We start from the raw sequence: 19,083 nt of genomic DNA, 5'->3' as shown, positions 1-19,083 counted from the left end.
ACATTGAAAAACAGGAAGTTTTCCCAAGGCAATATTTTAGTCACATATTATTGGAATTGGGACTCCTTTTGTGTATTAATAATAACTTTATGGGAAAATACAAATAGATCTCATAAGTTTCCTAACCTTTTCTAGAAGCCACAGTTTGCAGAGTGATTTCTTATTTCCCCACCTTTATAATCAGTGCATCAAAATTTGGACAGGACCTTAAGGCTGATTGTTTGTCAGTGTTCTTCAGACCCTGTGATTCAGATAGGCACATAGCACAGGCACATAGATAAGAAATTCAAGCCAAAATATTTAGACCAGCAGGATTCAGGTAACGAATCCTGTGGGTCATCAGCAAACAGAGGACCAGTGGTGGAGCCAGCTGCTTTCTGAGACAGGGGCTTGTTCTAGATTTTATCCCATCATGAGAAACACAGGCTTGAACCCAGGGACTGAATCAAGAAGTTTCCCCTGGAATGGGTAAGAGATGCAATGATGAGAAATGTTTTTCTATCAAAGATGTATCATCAGTGCTACCTCTACACATGTTTCCAGGCCCTGTTAGCTATCTATGAAGCCCACAATATGCTGTGTATATCTTACAAGATTCCATTCAACCAGGAGTCTTATTTTTACTTTTTCAATGGAGAGGTTTTTGCATGAGGTCACAGAAAAGGATACCAAAATGAATCATATCCTGCTGTCTTGGACTTCAGAATCTCAAAGAGAAAGTAAGACATGCAGTGCCCACGTCATCAGGCCAGTGTTACGGAAGCAAGTCTCTTTTTATCCTGTTTTTCAGCCCTGCCTTCCTTCACTCTCCCTTCCTTATTGCCTGGACTTTCACATCACCTTCTGATTTTCAAAACCCTCATCCTCCCAGACCTACTGTTTAGGAAGTAGATGGTGTGTAATGACCTCCTCTGGCCACACCAAACCGTGAGTTGTTACTCACAGGTAATGTGCTCCCTGTTACCTTATTTGTTCCATTAGGATGCAGTCTCCTTTCCTTTCTGCTGACCTCAGCATCTTCCCCATCTCTACAGTTCACTTCGACTGTATCCCCCTTCCTTGGGAATGGGGATAAGGCCTGGTGAGGCCAGCCACAAGGCAGGTATTACTTAAATACCTTCCCTTCCTGTTTGAGGTTGGGATCTGTTGCCTCTTTAGGATTCCCTTATGCTGTCCTTTATACATTTCATAATCATGTTATCTCTCTCTTTCTGCCTTATGTGATCATTGTTTACTTGTCCATTTCTTCTACTATGCTTTAAGATTCTTTTTTTTTTAGGGGGTGGGATGGGTACCAGGGATTGAACTCAGGGACACTCAACCACTGACCCACATCCCCAGCCCTATTTTGTATTTTATTTAGAGACAGGGTCTCACTGAGTTGCCTAGCACCTCGCTTTTGCTGAGGCTGGCTTTGAACTCCAGATCCTCTTGCCTCAGCCTCCCAAGCCGCTAGGATTACAGGCGTGGGCCAGCTTGCTGAGCTTGCTTTAAGGTTCTTGATGGATGAGTAGGAATTAGGTTCATTCCTACATTACCCAAATGTCTCAAAGAACCTTATACATAGTAGACCCTTGATTAATATTTAATTGATAAAAATGAATGAAGGAGAAAACAAGGGCTCCTGACAAGCCTTAATCTACATTAATCCTGCAGAGTTTTATCTTTATCTAAACAGCTTTTTTTTTTTTTTTTTTTTGCTAATCGCTTTGATACTTTCTAGGATTAATCAAATTAAAACAATTCACAGGATATGTAAGTTGATGATTGGTGTGATAAGGTAAATAGGAACATTTATACTTTAAAATGACAGATTTGTATATTCAGACTAATCTTCAATTTCTAAAGGATTTATGATGAGCATAACCAGAAGGGTCTTTGTGTTCCTTGATAAAGCTAGGAAAAAATAACACCAAAAAACACCATCTTCTGTTTTAGGCAAGTTGCTGTCCTTTCTGTAAACTAGTGGATCAGGGACTAAATGCACAGAGCAGCATTATTTTGTGGGGTTTTCAGGTAGCCCGCTCCTGTCAGCCCCTTTCCAAAGAGCCCTGCATTATGTAGGATGTAAGGAAAACAAAGACATCACTGAAGGGGAGGAATGGGTTCCATACTGAATGTTCTAACTGGGAATCAGGAGCAGCTAAAGAAGAGGGTTGGTGAACATATATGCACGCACATGTAGCTACCCTTCTGCTATTTCAAGAGAACTACATGTGGTAGCTGGAGCTCAACATTAAGGACTTTGATTTATGATTTCTCATTAGCAGCCACTACACACTGATGGGGTTTGGTACCATCGTGCATAATAATTAAGTCATCCATAAAGTACATGTTTGACAGCCAGGATGGAAAGCAATATTTGTTGCATGCTACCGCTGCAGCTGCAAAGGGAATTCACACGATTTTTCTGAAATCAAGAATCTATGTTTATCTTGATGAAATAGGAAAGTGTTTTACCAAGCTGTTTCATGAATCAGACGTGCTAACAGATCCTGAAAGAATTTCAAAACTGAGATACTCTGTAAATGTAGAATTGTTTTATTTCAATAATTACTGTTGGTGCTTATTTCCTTGATTCCTTTTTCTAGATCAGAAAGCTGTTTGATTGGTTCCTTCTGCTTGACAGCTAAGTTGTCATTCAGGAGACTCAGACCAGTAGTTATATGGCAGCAGAAAGAAGCATTGAAGCCATGACTTAACACTCTTAATTATTCTGGCAGACACCTCAAGTCCTGTAAATTCCTCTTAGTAATTAAAACATACCCTGGGTAGATATGGGTCTTATTGATCCTGCAGCAATGACAAAGCCATCTACATTATTTATACCATTGTTTCTGACCAAATATTTTCTAAATGCAATTTGTAGGCAACAGTAAACACAGACTACGATAGTACTTGAAGGATTTTTAATACAACTTAGTAAGGTTGTCAGCTATAGCAAATAAGCAAACTATCTAGTTAAATATGAATTGCAGAAAATAATAAATACATTCCTATTATAAGTATTCTGTGCTTGATTTGGAAGAAATTATTTGTCTTTCATCTAAAATTTAGATATAACTAGATGTCTTGTAATTTTTTGGTAATCCTAGTTTTCTGAGACCTGTAGACAATCTGAGTACGGTAGAAAAAAATTAAGGAATTTACATTCTAAGATTTGTCTATTTAACTTCCATTTTCACGTCTTGCCATCTGCCTCTGCCATTTTCTGGAGGTCACAGCTGGTAAACAAAAGTGTGCTATTATTTAGTCAAAATATTTATTAGTTCTGTAAAAGCATATGAGCTTCCCAAGACTGCAGTGAGAAACCATCACAAAGAACATGGCACATGTGGGTTCATTGTTATCTAAACTAGGGCACCCAAAAATGTTTATTCCTCTCTCTTAAGATCATTCTTATTTTCAAATATATACACATATACATTTAAACCTTTTAAATTCATCAACACAATTATAAAATTCTTTACCTGGGAATAATAAAGTAAAACTCTATAAATAAAACTATAAATAATCAAATCATACCCAGGGCAAAGTCATGTACTTTGTAAATGTTCAGTAAATATTTATTTTAGATAACATCAAGTATTAGTACCAAGTCCTTAATAAAGAAGTCTTAAGACTTAAATGGCTCTAAATGAGATTTGATCCTGCCTATGGTCAACACTCTTCCTTAATTAATAAACATCTGAGGTCAATCTTGGAGTGGGGGAGTCTATTGTCTTCATGCATGTGACCATAATGACAGAAGGGAACACCAAACACAAAGAACCCATGAGGGAATTGCAGAACTTTAGTGTTGTCCTTCCTACCCCAGCCTCAAACTTGTTAATATAAAGGAAGTGAGGGGATTCTTTAAAAGGCACTTAGGCTAGCCCACATTAACCAGAAGAAATGTCAAGGAAAAAATGATCCACTCATTTAAAGAGAATGCTGGGAAATACCAAGAACAAGAAAGATCAACAACATTTTGAAGCACTAAAATCTGTGCATATTTTGTCCTTGTGTTTATCCTTGATATTATAATTACCTATTTTTGAGTCTTACTCTCCAGTAGGCTGAGAATCCCCATGAAGTCATAAGAACCTGCCTTGTTTTGTGTTTTTCTATTGTCTAGCCTAGTGCCTGAGTCACAGCATGTGCAGTAGTTATTTCAAAAAGTCTGAGAAACATTGCTATAAAGTAGAATATAATTGAATTGGGAGACAAGTAAAACATTCAACTTTCTAGTTTTGGAAATAGTCATAGCTCTAATTTTGTGGGCTTCCTTATAGCCCCAATATCATAAATTCTCAGAAATCCATGAGTGTGTGTGTGTGTGTGTGTGTGTGTGTGTGTATTAATATGTCCTAGATACTCACTTAGGAAGAACTTAGGTTTAGGAAATCAGAGATAAAGATGTCTAACTCTCCATCAGACTTCTGCAACTCTTCCTATAGCATAGCTACTAGGATTTGTTTGCAATCAGCAACTCCACTTCCCAATTTCTCTTGCATTTAGGTTTGCCATGGGATTAATTCTCAATGGTACAAGGCAAAGCAAAGTATGCCAGACCATGATGGTTAAGAAGTGAATGTGTTTCCCCATCCATGTTTGCCTCTTTCAATGGGTTTAGTGCAAAATGTTGGCATCCATATGGGAAAGATGGTAGAGCCAGAAAATGGAAGAAGTCTAAATTTCAAGAAGCAGCCCTGAAAAGAGGCTTCCCCCAATCTATTAATCAGAAACATTTATTGTGGACATTAGGTACACAAGGAAGAAAATTCTGTCATGTCTCAGCTATGGGCTTGTTGGTTCCAGAAAATAGCCTTACTCCTAATATACTGAATAAGTAGAATTTTACTTTGCATCTATTTGTTTTTTCCTTCTATTATGTCCTAGAAGCAGAAATTCAGAGTATGTATTCTTACAGGTTTTCCTTTCCCATCTTTCTGTCTTCATGCTTAGTAAAGTGTTCTAGTTGAAGAATCATACTTCTTAAAGAATTTCAAGGTTGTTCTCATGTGAATTTTCTTTTCTCTTAACAAACATTATCTAGCACCCATTATGTGAAACACACACTCTGCTAGGCCTTGGGACTAGAAAATGATTAGTTGATGAATTTCCAAAATACATAGACATATAAAGGGTAAGTGGCAAGAAAGTACAATCAGAAATGTCACACCAATATGAATAAGTCTCCAGGAACAAGTAGCAAATCCTGTTGTCTTTACTTGAAGCAGAAGCAAAAGGCTTCATAGAGAAGGTGACCTTGAGTTAGGTCTTAAAAGAGGAATTCGAGGCTTGTCAAAGGATGTAACTCACTATTCACAAGGTACAACCATTTGTATAGGAAGGCAGGACAGTGCTTTTGATGTAACTCTACTGGTTTGTCATGTTCATCAGGAACAGTTTCCCTTTGTTTTTTACTTTTAGCTTTCTGCTGAACAAAGTCTTCCATTCCAACTAATGATTTATTCCTTTAATAACCATATTTTCATTCACAATTTTAATTTAAGTATTTTTTTAAAAAAGTAATTCCTTTAGTCAATTTAGAAGTTATGGTTGTTTATGATAACAGATATTTTGTCCATTATTAAGCTATGCTTATAGTCATTACTTATGTATTTATCCATTATTTTATTTTTCACTATGTTTTAATTTATTAAATGTATAGGCTTAGTTACATTTCAAGGGTCTGTACTCTGTTCCATTATTGTAGTCTTCTAATTTTAATGGATATAACACAATTTTGACAACTCGTTCTTTAAAATTATTTTTATACATGGTAGGGCTACCTCCTCGATGTTAGAAAGCCTTGCTTCTCATCTTCTCAACTTCATGCAGTGTTCTCTCTGGCAAGGGACTAGTTCTCCAAAGTGAGAAGTTTAATAAATGATAAAAGGATTGAGAAGTAATTTAGAGGCTGAAGAAAAAGAAAATGTAAGATTTTATAGTTGGTACTTCTAATTTCTTACCACAGTGCTTCAAGGGAAGCAATCTCATTATTCTTTATAACTGTATTTAAGACTTTGGAAAATAGATGCATGATATTTGTGTAAGGTTGAATCATTGCCTAGCCTTGGCTCATTTCTTTGCATGTCAGTAACTATTTAAGAATGAGTTAGAGAAGAGTTGTATTCAGAAACTGTTAGCAATAGTTTTAGAATCTCTAATAAATATTTATTATAAAACATTGAAATTCTTAGGTTAAAAAGGTTTTGAAAAAAAGAAAAGAAAAGGAATTAGGTCTATGTCTTGAAAGCAATTGAGTATAAGATTTCACTCTGACTTCTTTTAATATATATGGAAATTATTCCCAGTCAGTAAACTCTTCTTAATGAGATTGTAAATCTTTCACTTTTCACCTTATGTAGATTATTATAACACATGCCTTTATTTTAAAAGAAAGATTTAAATCAGGTTAGATTGGGACAGGGTTCTATACTTCTAAAAAGAAATGTGTGCCATCATGTAGAAGTCTTGACTTTTATTGTGATTGGGGGTCTTATCCTAGAACAACAGCAAAGAATCTGAATTATCACAAGAATCCAGGGGTAGAAGTGAGGAGTGTCTGCCATGCCTCCACCATCAGACCAGAGCTCGAAGACACAGAGTTGGCACTCAGCAAACATTTGTCAAGTAACTGACATGATGTCAAGCGTGAATCACAGCCAGTGAAACAGCTCACAATAGTGATCGTGAGTCTGGGCCAGGGATCTGAGAGGAAGTCACAAAACAAAACATAAGGTAGAGGAAAGCAGGAGGCTTGGACCCAGCCACACAGGGTGTGTGTGGGACAGAGGGAAATTGACCCCTAGCTTTAAGAAGTCTGGCAGTATATTGTCTGCTTATTAAATACAAAAAACATGTAAGATTCTGTCATTTATTTTTTTGTCCTGTGGCTAAAGTCCAATTTGAATATACATTGAAATCCTACCTTTAAGGTTTTGTGATTCATTACCAGTGATTCCAGTCATTGGAAATTCTCAATAGTTGTCCCTTTGCTTGATTAAAATTGGTGACGTGATTGCTGAAGGACTTTCTCCAACTATTCAATGAAATGCTATAAAAGACAGAGCTATGACAGTTTTGAGGGAAAGTATAGAGCTCTGAAATTTCTAGACCCTACTTCGTCCAATTTTATTACTTTTCATTCACTACCTAAAATGCAGATTTATTCATCAGTTTAAAGTATAGTGTGCTATTTGAATAATGTAATCATATACCAGCTTGCCAAAAGATTAAATTATGGAAATTCATTTCCAATCCAAAAATAGTTATTGATGAACCAACTACTTGTTAGAACTTAGACTGAATGTTTTTTGATCGTTTCGATGCAAGCCACCATTTCAGGATGCTAGGCGGGGTCAGTTTTAACCTTAATAATAATGGATAATAACAACAACAAAAATCTCCACAAAATCACATGGCTTTCAGAAAAGTAGTTAATAGGATATTTTTGAGCTTGTTTAAACTTCCTCCAACATTCATAAATATTCATTGAATCAATTAGTTATTTGAAGCTTATTGTTTTTCTGCTGAACAAAAATAATTATCTCCTAAGGTGGGTGTCCTGTCGGGAGTCTGCATTTATTTTGAAATGTCTGAAAGAAACTACTGAGGATTATCAGTTTGTTCTGTCTCTATGTAGAAACATCTTTTAGCTGAAGTATAGAATTAACTTTGTCTGACCCCAAAAAGCAAGAATTAAATAGAGAGAAAAAGAGGGAGTTCTCTTCGAGGTAGATGTTGTTTACTACTTCTTAAAAGTAAGCTTTAAGAAATGCCCAGTAAACTCTCATATATTAATTTGTAAATAAACCATCAGCTCTCCAGAATCTAGTTTTCCAGAGCCTCCAGTTTCCTTAAGATTGTTCAGATCCAAAGGAAATCCTGCACCGTGATCTACCTCCCTCGCCCCTACTGGTCCTTCAAGACAGGAAGAGACTCCTACGCATTTGGAAAGGTCAATCAGGAGAGCTACTGCCAACTGGAAGGAGGTACCTGGTGAGATGTCAGCGTCTGTCTCCATGGGAGGAGAAGGAAGAGGAGAGCCCTCACTGACTGGCCCTGTCCTTAAGAGGCACAAAGGCTGGAAGCCGGGATAGACAACAAGAAACAAGAACAGAGGAGAGGGAGCAAAGTGGAGCTCAGAAAGGCAGTGTTTCTGTAGCTTGGTTATGTTGGGGATGAAATGGCCATCCTGGGTCCACTGGACAGCTGTGTGTGAGAAGGCACCATGGGCACACCTACCTGTTCAACTCACCAGCAACCCTGCAACTTCCCTCTTCCCCCTAATGAAGCCCTTTAAAGATTTTAAGTTTAAAATGAGAGAAGGAAAAGAATGCTGTCTTATATACAGTACATTCTATTTCTTCCTAATTGAGACTTGTGGTTCACAAATACAATAACACAATAGTTAATGACGGTCTTGTCCTTAACAAAGGTTTTATAAAAACTATCACTGAATAATTTATGTAATCTAAACAATATAATGATTATGACCTAGATATCCTCATCAGAGGGGCAAGTATGTGCCTCATTGTAGGCTGAATGTCATTTTTATTTCTAGTTCAGCTTTTCCCAACCTCTATTTTTATTTCTAGTTTAACATTTCCTAACCCATGCACCATACAAATATTAGGTGCTAGATACATGCTTGCCAAGGTGAACAGAGATCTGGGTCAATATCACATTCAGCATGAACAGATGAACATACATACATATGCATAGGAACACATAAACATATATATAACCCAGGGCTGATTTGGTAAAAAGACACTAAGCAGAAGTAATTTTTGCCTTTGGGAATTAGGATCCACATTCCCATATCAAAGATAGTAATGAACACAGACCAAGATAGGATAAAAATTCATACAACTGTACCAGCTTTGTAGAGCCACAACAGCAAAGGGAACACTAATAACTGCTCATATCATGTTCAATATGTTAATGCCAGGTTCCTTCATGAAATAGATAACTGAGATACAAAAAATGTAACAAATTGCACAAATAGTGAGTGTCCTACCTAGTATTTATTGCAATGAGTCCCCTCTCTCACCACCTTCATCTTGGTCACCCAGAGTCATTCTTCTATTCAGGAAGGTGAATCTAAATCCCTTGTTTGCTTGCTTTCTTGTTCTCCTTTTTTTTTTCTTTTTTTTTTTTAACTCCTTACAAATCAATACAGGCTTTTCTGTCAGCTTAAGTTAAATTCCAAGAACATGGGCAAGGAAACTAAAAGATAAAGAAGTGAGAAAAAAAATCAGATTGCCTTTAAGATGCTGAATTTAAGACGAGCAGCTGGAGCTGACAGATGATGTCTTATCAATTGCACATCATTCTCTGATCACTTAAGCAACAAGCCTACAAGAATGGCAGCCACAAAAAGCTTGTGACAGACGAGATCAGGCGCGTTCAGGGTGGTATGGCCGTAGACATACTGCTACATCGGTGTTCATAGCAGCACAATTCACGATAGCAAGATTGTGGAACCAACCTAGATGCCCTCAATAGATGAATGGATTAAAAAAAATGTGGCATTTATACACAATGGAGTATTACTCTGCATTAAAAAAACGACAAAATCATAGAATTTGGAGGGAAATGGATGGCATTAGAGCAGATTATGCTAAGTGAAGCTAGCCAATCCTTAAAAAACAAATGCCAAATGACTTCTTTGATATAAGGGGAGTAACCAAGGACAGGGTAGGGACGAAGAGCTTGAGAAGAAGATTAACATTAAACAGGGATGAGAGGTGGGAGGGAAAGGGAGTGAGAAGGGAAATTGCATGGAAATGGAAGGTGATCCTCAGGGTTTTACAAAATTACATATAAGAGGAAAGGAGGGGTAAGAGAAGAATAATACAAGTGGAAGAAATGATTTACAGTAGAGGGGGTAGAGAGAGAAAAGGGGAGGGGAGGGGAAGGGGGAGAGTAGAGAATAGGATAGACAGCAGAATACATCAGACACTAGAATGGCAATATGTAAATCAATGGAAGTGTAACTGATGTGATACAGCAATCTGTATACGGGGTAAAAATGGGAGTTCATAACCCACTTGAATCAAACTGTGAAATATGATATATTAAGAACTATGTAATGTTTTGAACGGCCAACAATAAAAAAAAAAAAAAAAAGCTTGTGACAAAGAGGGTTGCATTCTTGAGAAGCAAGGACACAGGGTATAATTTCTAGAAGGAACTGAACAACCATGCTAGTTTCTCATTCTGGGGCAATGTCTTTTGATGTTCTGAATTAATGCGGATGTAAGCCTGAACTAATCTGACATAATAAACGTTTAATTGGCTACTTCCAATTAACTTTTCCCTTTAATCTGACGATTTGTTTTTATCTGACATAGATTGCTGTTCCTTAGGGCAGGAAGCACTGTGTGTATTGTGTATCGTGAAATGATGTTTGTGTTTTGGGTATAAGAATAAACGGCAAGTCACTCCTAATAATACTGTGTATGAATACAAAAGTGACTCTGTCCCCATGGGCTACTGCAAAAAGTCTTGCAGGCTGGACCAAAGCATGTCAGGATTGCAGACAGGCAGGACACAGCAGGAGTAGCTAAAGGCATTTGGGAGATGGAAACACTGGGTGAAGGAAGTGCCTGCTGCCAGGACTGTGCCACAGAAGGAAACCTGCTTCTCATTTGTGAAGGTGTTGTCCAGGCAGGGGCAGCTGGGAGTCTCTCCATTCTCAAACTTACCACTGGGTAGCATTTTGTAACCCAAAGAACTGCTGAATGTGTGGACTGCTGAGTCCCATGCCATAGTTTGCAAACTTTCATATAATCACTGACTTTATTTGAATGAAATTCAATTTTTAGGATGTAAAGTAAGACAATTCTAAAATCTGTGATGCAAAGGAATATGACATTTCTTAACCAGGTGAAATACTAAAACTCACACAAGTATTTTAGTGGAAAAAATTTATTATGGTTACTGATACATTTTGACATGTGTCCCCTATTTTTGCTTTTTATTTCAAAATAATTTTGATCTTGAAGATAAGTTGCAAATATAAAAGTAGTCTAAAAATCACTCACTCATCATTAACATTTCATACAATTATCACTTATCATTAGCACTTCATAGAATTGTTTTTGAGATTCATTTATTTTCCACACTCCTACTTTTTTTCTCCATAAAAATTATATACATATTTTTTTCTGAACAAATTGAGGGTAAATAACATGCATAATGGTTCTTTACCCCAAATCTCAGTGCATATTTCCTAAAGTATGGGTATTTTCTTAGTCCCAGTAGAGTTAGCCACTTTAATATATTTGACGTTGATAAAATGCTGTCAGAGGATCCAATAATGTCCTTCATAACATTTTTCTCCTATGGTGTAGGATCCAGTCTATGGTCAGGAATTGCATATATGCCATGTATTTTGGCCTCTTTCAATATAGATATTTCTGTGGCTTTTCTTTGTCTTTTCTGACATTTGGCTTTTCTTTTTTTTATTTTTATTTTTTTTTATTGGTTGTTCAAAACATTACATAGTTCTTGATATATCATATTTCACACTTTGATTCAAGTGGGTTATGAACTCCCATTTTTACCCCGTATGGATAAAAAAAAATGTGGCATTTATACACAATGGAGTATTACTCTGCATTAAAAAATGACAAAATTATAGAATTTGGAGGGAAATGGATGGCATTAGAGCAGATTATGCTAAGTGAGGCTAGCCAATCCCTAAAAGACATTTGGCTTTTCTTTGACATTTTGGAACTATAAATTACCAACTCTCTTTCCACTTTTTAAAAAAATCAATCATTTCTCTCCTGACATTTATCCAATAGGTCCTCATGATTACTTTCAAGTTATGCATACTCTGTTGGAATGGTACAGAGGTAATGTTGTATTCTTCTCACTGTATCACATCTGGATGCACAGTGTCCATCTGTCCCTAATTGGTGAAGTTAACTTTATTCACTCAGTTGATAGTTTTCTGATTTGCCCACTCAGTAATTACTGCACAATTTTCTCCCTTGAAACTAAGAAATAGTCTGTTGGAGACACTTTAAATCCATCCTAATATCTAGTTACTCATTAAGATTTCCCTCTAGACGTAGCCTCCATTGATGAATTTTGTCTGACCCAATCTTTAATAAAATGCTTGCAAAATTATGATTTTCCAATTCTTCTTCCTCCATATTTGCCATCAGCTCTCAAAATTCCATTCCAAGCCAAAGCTCCTCCTTTTATTTAATTATTTGTTATCCATAAGAACCTATGAATTTCTTTTTTTAATAGTTTATAATTTGTAATAAAATTTTAACTAAATGATTTATGTTACTCATTTTTTCAATGCATATTTACTGAGTACTCAAATACACCAGGGATTCTCTAGTATTTTTTGAGCAAAAAGATATAACCTGCCTATCTCCTTATATAAATACATATTATGTATGTCCTTATGAACAAAGATTTGAAGATAGCTACAACTTAGAAGAACCTTTTAAAAATGCTTATTGGATTTTTCGGTCCATTTCCATGATCTTCTTCCTTCTGATTTGCAGCAACCTCATGACTAGGCCAGACCACATCCTGACTATTGCCACGTTCATAGGTCCTGCCTTTGGATTTGACTTTTCCAAGCCAAGAATGGAATGAAAGTAACTTTTACAGCAGATTACAAAAGATAAAGTAGCCGAACAAAAGCACTTTATACTAAACATCACCTTTGTTATTTAATACTAAGAAGCCTACATCATAGGACAGGACATGGGACACAGTAACCTCTTCTCATTGGAAGGTAGATTTTGAGGAAGAATACAAAGGATTAGGCAAGGTACTATAATAAGTGTCAGGACAATGGTTAGCATAAATTCTGAGGGAGATTATGCAAGGGGATTTCAACTCCAGAAAAGGCTTTCTAGAAGTGAAGTTGATGTCTTTTTTTTTTTTTTTCCAGATGCCTTTAAATGGGCGAGTTGTGAAACAGATTATTTATAACAAAGAACTGGCTTCTCTCACTTATTTAATTTTTCCAATTAACTGACTTGGCTTGGGTTCATTCTTGTAGGCAAAATTTAGCATCATGATCATGGGTATTGATTAATTAGTGATGAATCATTTAATTTATAAGGGTATAAATTACATGACAGTGAATTGAGAGGATGAAAATTAGGTCACAGGGTATCAGTGCATTCAAATGCTGTTCTCCAGTATTAAAAATGTCACAGCCATAATGAAACTAATAGGAGCAGCAGAGGAGATCCAAGGCTAGTGCCCCTTCTCCTTCTGTCTTGCTTACTAGATAAAAGACCTCATCCAGTCCTAACTTCCTGCTTCCTTCACCCTTAGGGGCCATTGTCATTCACCTAGATTGCCAGGGGTAAGATTCAGGCAATGGTAACATATTGAGTAGGATAAATGTGCAGTAGGTTTGTGTGTCTATAGGATTTTGGTATTTACATGAAAAGTTTAACCTGTCTTCCGTGACCAACTGGGGAAATTATGGAGGTTTTGGGAGAGAATCTCTCCAAGGTAACATGTGAATATGAGTTCCAGAGTTAGATGCTGAGTTCAGTTCCCAGTGTTACAGTCTACCCACTCTTTTGAGTGTATCCGATTCTTCAATGTAAAATGAAAATTTAAAATGTGCCTGCACAGTGGGAGAATTGTCATGAGGCTTAAACGAGTTCCTATATGTCAAATATTTAGTGTGACTACTCTGTGATACTCTCTAGGCCTCACCAAAGCATTGTAATTCTCAAAATTGGGATTGCCAAAAGCCTAGACTGGACTGAATATTACCCCTGATAGGATGTGCCCATTCATGTGAGCAGTTTTTATTAACCAAACAATTGCTCTGGGCTTCCTTGTGGTCTGCTGTTCAGAACCTAGAATGCCTTGTATAATCATTTAATAGAGACTGATGAAAAACAAGAAATGTATTTTACTGGAAAACTATTTTCAGGAGCTTCTCGTGGTCATAATTCTTTCCTACATGCTGTAGTGTGCATCACTACAACTTGATATCTGCCTTCAAAGGACTTAATGTGTCTGGTCACATCACTGACACTTGTCCAGTGATCAGCATGACAGGAAGTGGAGGCTATCTGCTAGGATCAAAATTCCTGGATGTGTTACATAAGCATTTTAGTTTTCCAAAGGAAGACAGTATACATGTTTTTAAAAAGCAGTTTATAGAATAACAAAGAGTTTGGTTCCTGTAGATGTCTGAGTGGAAGACTGCTTTTCATTCATTCTTTAGATTTTTTGCTGGTGGAATTTGTTTTTACAATGGCATTTCATATTTTTTTTAAATTATAAAAACAAATAGAATAATTTATTTTAATAAAAATGTTCTGACGAAAATTTCCTGAAAAAAGCTCAGTTTATCTCTAATATTAATGATTTTTTACCTGACAGTTTTATAATTTATTCTTTCATTACAAATGAAAGTCATGTAATTAATTAAGGTAAGCACTTGCTTTACTCGTATATACTTTGTGCTTAATTTGGGGTGATAAACACCCTGTCCATATGTTACTTGCTCTGAAAAAAAAATAGGTCAACTTCCAGGATCTTGTTTGATGTAAGAATTTAAACAGTTTCCAAGGAAACCAGTCATATCTCCAGAATGCTTAGCTAAGCTTGTACATCTTTCTTCATTTTGAATGCTCAGCTGTTTTCATTTCCTTATGGAAACCTTGAACTTTTACACACACACACTCCCTGACTGACTGACTCTGCTTGATTTTCATCAAGGACAAAAGATAAAAGATACCACAAAACTAAATATATGCTTATTGATCTTTAGATTGTTGAACACAGCTCTTTTGTTGTTATTTCTATATTTAAATACTATAATTAATGACAAACAAATGCTTTAATTGTTCATAAGAGGAATCACATTAATTTTGTATGAATTCCCAGGTAACTACTCTTCAATTTATGACCTTCCTTTGTTCTTGTCTGTTTTGTTTTTCTCCAGCATAGATATTGAGGCCCAAGAATGTCAGTAATGTTTAGTAAAATAATATTAATATTTTTTGCTTAATTTGCTAGAGCAGTGCTTTCCAATGTAAATATAACATAAGCCCCACATACAATGTTTCATTCCCTAGTTGCCACATTTCAAAACAAAGAAAAATAGATGAAATTAATTTAATGTAATTTATTTCAAATATTATAATTTAAACATGCGTCAATATAAAAATCATTGAGTTTTTTTTTAATTTGTTTTTTTTTTGTACCAAGTTTTGGAATTCTGGTGTGCAGTGTACATGTGCAGCCCATGTCATCTTGGATTAGCTAGTGAAAATCCTCAATAGCATGTTTAATTGAAAGTGACCTATTGGAGACTAGAGATTTAAACAACAGTTCATACTTTATTAAAAGTGCTAATATAATTTTATTATTGAGATATTTAAAGACATCATATGTTATTTTGCAAGATTTTCCTTCCTTCCTGAAATTTGATTTATCAACAAGTTAATTGATTTCCTTAATGGAAAATATTTTAACTTTTCATAGATATTTGCTCATCCTTTTGATGAATTTTTCTTACCAATAACTAACCATCTCATAAAACTATAATATAAATGTTTTTTTACTTACTATCTCTTAGAAGATAATCTTTAGAAAAAGATAAAAGCATGACTTTCATACAGATATAAAATGGACACACATTAAAGAATTTTGATTCATATGATATGAAAGAACCAGGCAGGCAGCTGTTAAAACCAGTTCAAAGGAAGTTTTTAAAAAACGTATAAATTTATATGGAGTTGAGTAATGTTGAGAAGAATTAAAAATGACAAAATTATTTTTTTCAATTAAAATACAACCAAGTAGAATAAGTTACAAGTAACTTAACAGTATATTGTGAAATAGTTCAAAAACAATGAGTAGGTCTGGAATCCTATATTCCAAAAGGGCACTATACATGGTTTATGGATTTCTATTGAAACACAAAATTGTTTGTACATATTCTGATAATCCCCTTAAGCATCAGGACTCAGATTTACCTCAAAATTATAGAGCAACCTTAAGTAAGTCAATTGACCTTCTATAAACATTGATGTGGCCACATCATTATAGTATGCTGATTTTAAGTCCTTTGGGTATGTGCCAAGGAGTGGGATAACTGGGTCAAATTGTGGTTCCATTCCAAGTTTTCTAAGGAATCTCCATACTGCTTTCCAGAGTAGTTGCACCAATTTGCAATCCCACCAGCAATGTATGACTGTACCTTTTATTCCACATCCTCACCAACATATATTGTTACTTGTATTCTTGATAATTTCCATTCTGACTGGAGTGAGATAAAATCTCAGTGTTGTTTTAATTTGCATTTCTCTAATTACAAGAGATGTTGAACATTTTTTCATATATTTGTTGATTGATTGTATTTCTTCTTCTTCTGTAAAGTGTCTATTCAGTTCCTTTACCCGTTAATTGATTGGGTTATTTGGGTTTTGGTATAAGGTTTTTTGAGTTTTGTATATATACAGGAAATTAATGCTTTATGTGAAGTACAGGTGGCAAAGATTTTCTCCTATTCCATCGGCTTTCTCTTCATGTTCTTGATTTTGTCCTTTACTGGGAAGAAGATTTTTAGTTTGATACCATCCTATTTGTTGATTATTGATTTTATTTCTTGTGCTTTAGGAGTCTTGTTGAAGAATTTATTCCTAAGCTGACATGATAAAGATTTGGGCCTACTTTTTCTTCTAATAGGTGCAGGATCTCTGGTCTAATGCGTAGATACTTGATCCACTTGGAGTTGAGCTTTGTGCAGGGCGAGAGATAGGGGTCTGATTTCATTTTATTACACATGGATTTCCAGTTTTCTTAGCACTATTTGTTGAAGAGGGTATCTTTTTTTCTAATATATGTTTTTGATGACTTTGTCTAGTATGAGATAAATATATATTTTTTTTCTTTTTTTTTATTGGTTGTTCACAACATTACAAAGCTCTTGACATATCATATTTCATACATTAGATTGAAGTGGGTTATGAATCCCCAATTTTACCCCAAATGCAGATTGCAGAATCATGTCGTGCTGAGGGCCATTGCCAAGTAGGAATGACGCATCAAAATTTCCTTGCCAGCGTACCCCATGTTAAATAGATTTCACTGTTGACATTGCATGTAAGGTGACCTTGCTCAAGGACCAAGGCGGATCCAGGTTTAGAGCTGATCAGGTTTGAGGAAGTATCCCGGTCCTTGGGTTTAGGGCGTTCACGGTTTAAGACAATAGGGGTTTTAGGGAAGTTGGAGGTTGAAGATTATTGCTGCCGGGATTAGGGTGTTCCTGCTGCTTGTTCCCGTTGAGTTCTCGTGAGATTCAAATGGGATATTGGAAAAAAAGCCTCGTGGAGTAGGTGAATTGGGCAGAGGAGAACTGGGATTGCCCCAGAGCGTGTGTGGAGGCCGGTGTGAGTTCGGGAATAAAGAATTGCTGTTTGAATCTACAAAGCTGTGTGGTGGCTCGTGATTCTGTGCTCAGCCAAGACATTGACAACGTCGGTTATACATCCACAATTTTACATAATGCCCTATTAGTAATTGTTGTATTCTGCTACCTTTCCTATCCCCTACTATCCCCCCTCCCCTCCCCTCCCATCTTCTCTCTCTACCCCATCTACTGTAATTCATTTCTCTCCTTGTTTATTTTCCCATTCCCCTCACAACCTCTTATATGTAATTTTGTATAGCAATGAGGGTCTCCCTTCATTTCCATGCAATTTCCCTTTTCTCTCCCTTTCCCTCCCATCTCATGTCTCTGTTTAATGTTAATCTTTTCTTCCTGCTCTTCCTCCCTGCTCTGTTCATAGTTGCTCTCATTATATCAAAGAAGACATTTGGTATTTGTTTTTTAGGGATTGGCTAGCTTCACTAAGCATAATCTGCTCTAGTGCCATCCATTTCCCTGCAAATTCTATGATTTTGTCATTTTTATTGCTGCATAGTACTCCATTGTGTATAGATGCCACATTTTTTTTATCCATTCATCTATTGAAGGGCATCTGGGTTGGTTCCACAGTCTAGCTATTGTGAATTGTGCTGCTATGAACATCGATGTGGCAGTATCCCTGTAGCATGCTCTTTTAAGGTCTTCAGGGAATAGTCCGAGAAGGGCAATAGCAGGGTCAAATGGTGGTTCCATTTCAAACTATATTACAGAGCAATAGTGACAAAAACAGCATGGTACTGGTACCAAAACAGGCGGGTTGACCAATGGTATAGAATAGAGGACACAGAGACTAATCCACAAAGTTACAACTATCTTATATTTGATAAAGGGGCTAAAAGCATGCAATGGAGGAAGGATAGCATCTTCAACAAATGGTGTTGGGAAAACTGGAAATCCATATGCAACAAAATGAAACTGAATCCCTTTCTCTCGCCATGCACAAAAGTTAACTCAAAATGGATCAAGGAGCTTGATATCAAATCAGAGACTCTGCCTCTGATAGAAGAAAAAGTTGGCTCTGATCTACATATTGTGAGATAAATATATTTATGTGGGTTTGTCTCTGTGTCTTCTGTTCTGTACCATTGGTCTTCCTGTGTGTTTTGATGCCAATACCATGCCATTTGTTCTAATAGCTCTGAGGTATAATTTAAGGTCTGGTATTGTAAGGCCTCCTGCTTCACTTTTCTTACTAAGGATTGCTTTGGGTATTCTGGGTCTCTTATTTTCCAAATGAATTTCATGACTGCTTTTTCTATTTCTATGAAGAACGTCATTGGAACCTATTTTTATTTTTGTGTCTATTTTAGTTGCCCAGTCTGGCCTTGAACTTGTGATCCTTTTGCTTCAAACTCCCTAGTCTCTAGGTGTGCACCACCCTGACTCAGATTTCCTTTTTTTTTTTTTTTTGCCACAGATAACCATTGCTATTGTTTTTAAGCACTTACCTGAATGAAAAAAGAAAAAAACAGAAATAAATTTTTTTACAAAAAATAAATAAATAAAAGGAAATTATTATCTGATCAAACAACCAAGGATCATGAACTGTGTGGGAAAAGTAAGCATGGTGGTGAATAAATCTGTAACTCTCTAGCCAGCACCTCCTGCTTCTAAGGTGAGACAGGCATATGGACCCAATGTGCCCT

The 19,083-nt window shown here is 36.1% G+C and overlaps 1 protein-coding gene across 2 annotated transcripts in view; it reads left to right on the top strand.

Annotated features, from left to right (window-relative positions):
- RAB3C (RAB3C, member RAS oncogene family) overlaps positions 1 to 19,083 on the top strand; it is a 250,165-nt gene that overhangs the window by 140,220 nt on the left and 90,862 nt on the right. The window lies entirely within an intron of this gene.

Source organism: Spermophilus citellus (genome assembly GCF_964194105.1).
Source record: "Spermophilus citellus genome assembly, chromosome: 1".
Taxonomy (NCBI): domain Eukaryota; kingdom Metazoa; phylum Chordata; class Mammalia; order Rodentia; family Sciuridae; genus Spermophilus; species Spermophilus citellus.
Note: the sequence above shows the minus strand (reverse complement) of the source record. Positions and strands in the feature narration are given on the sequence as shown.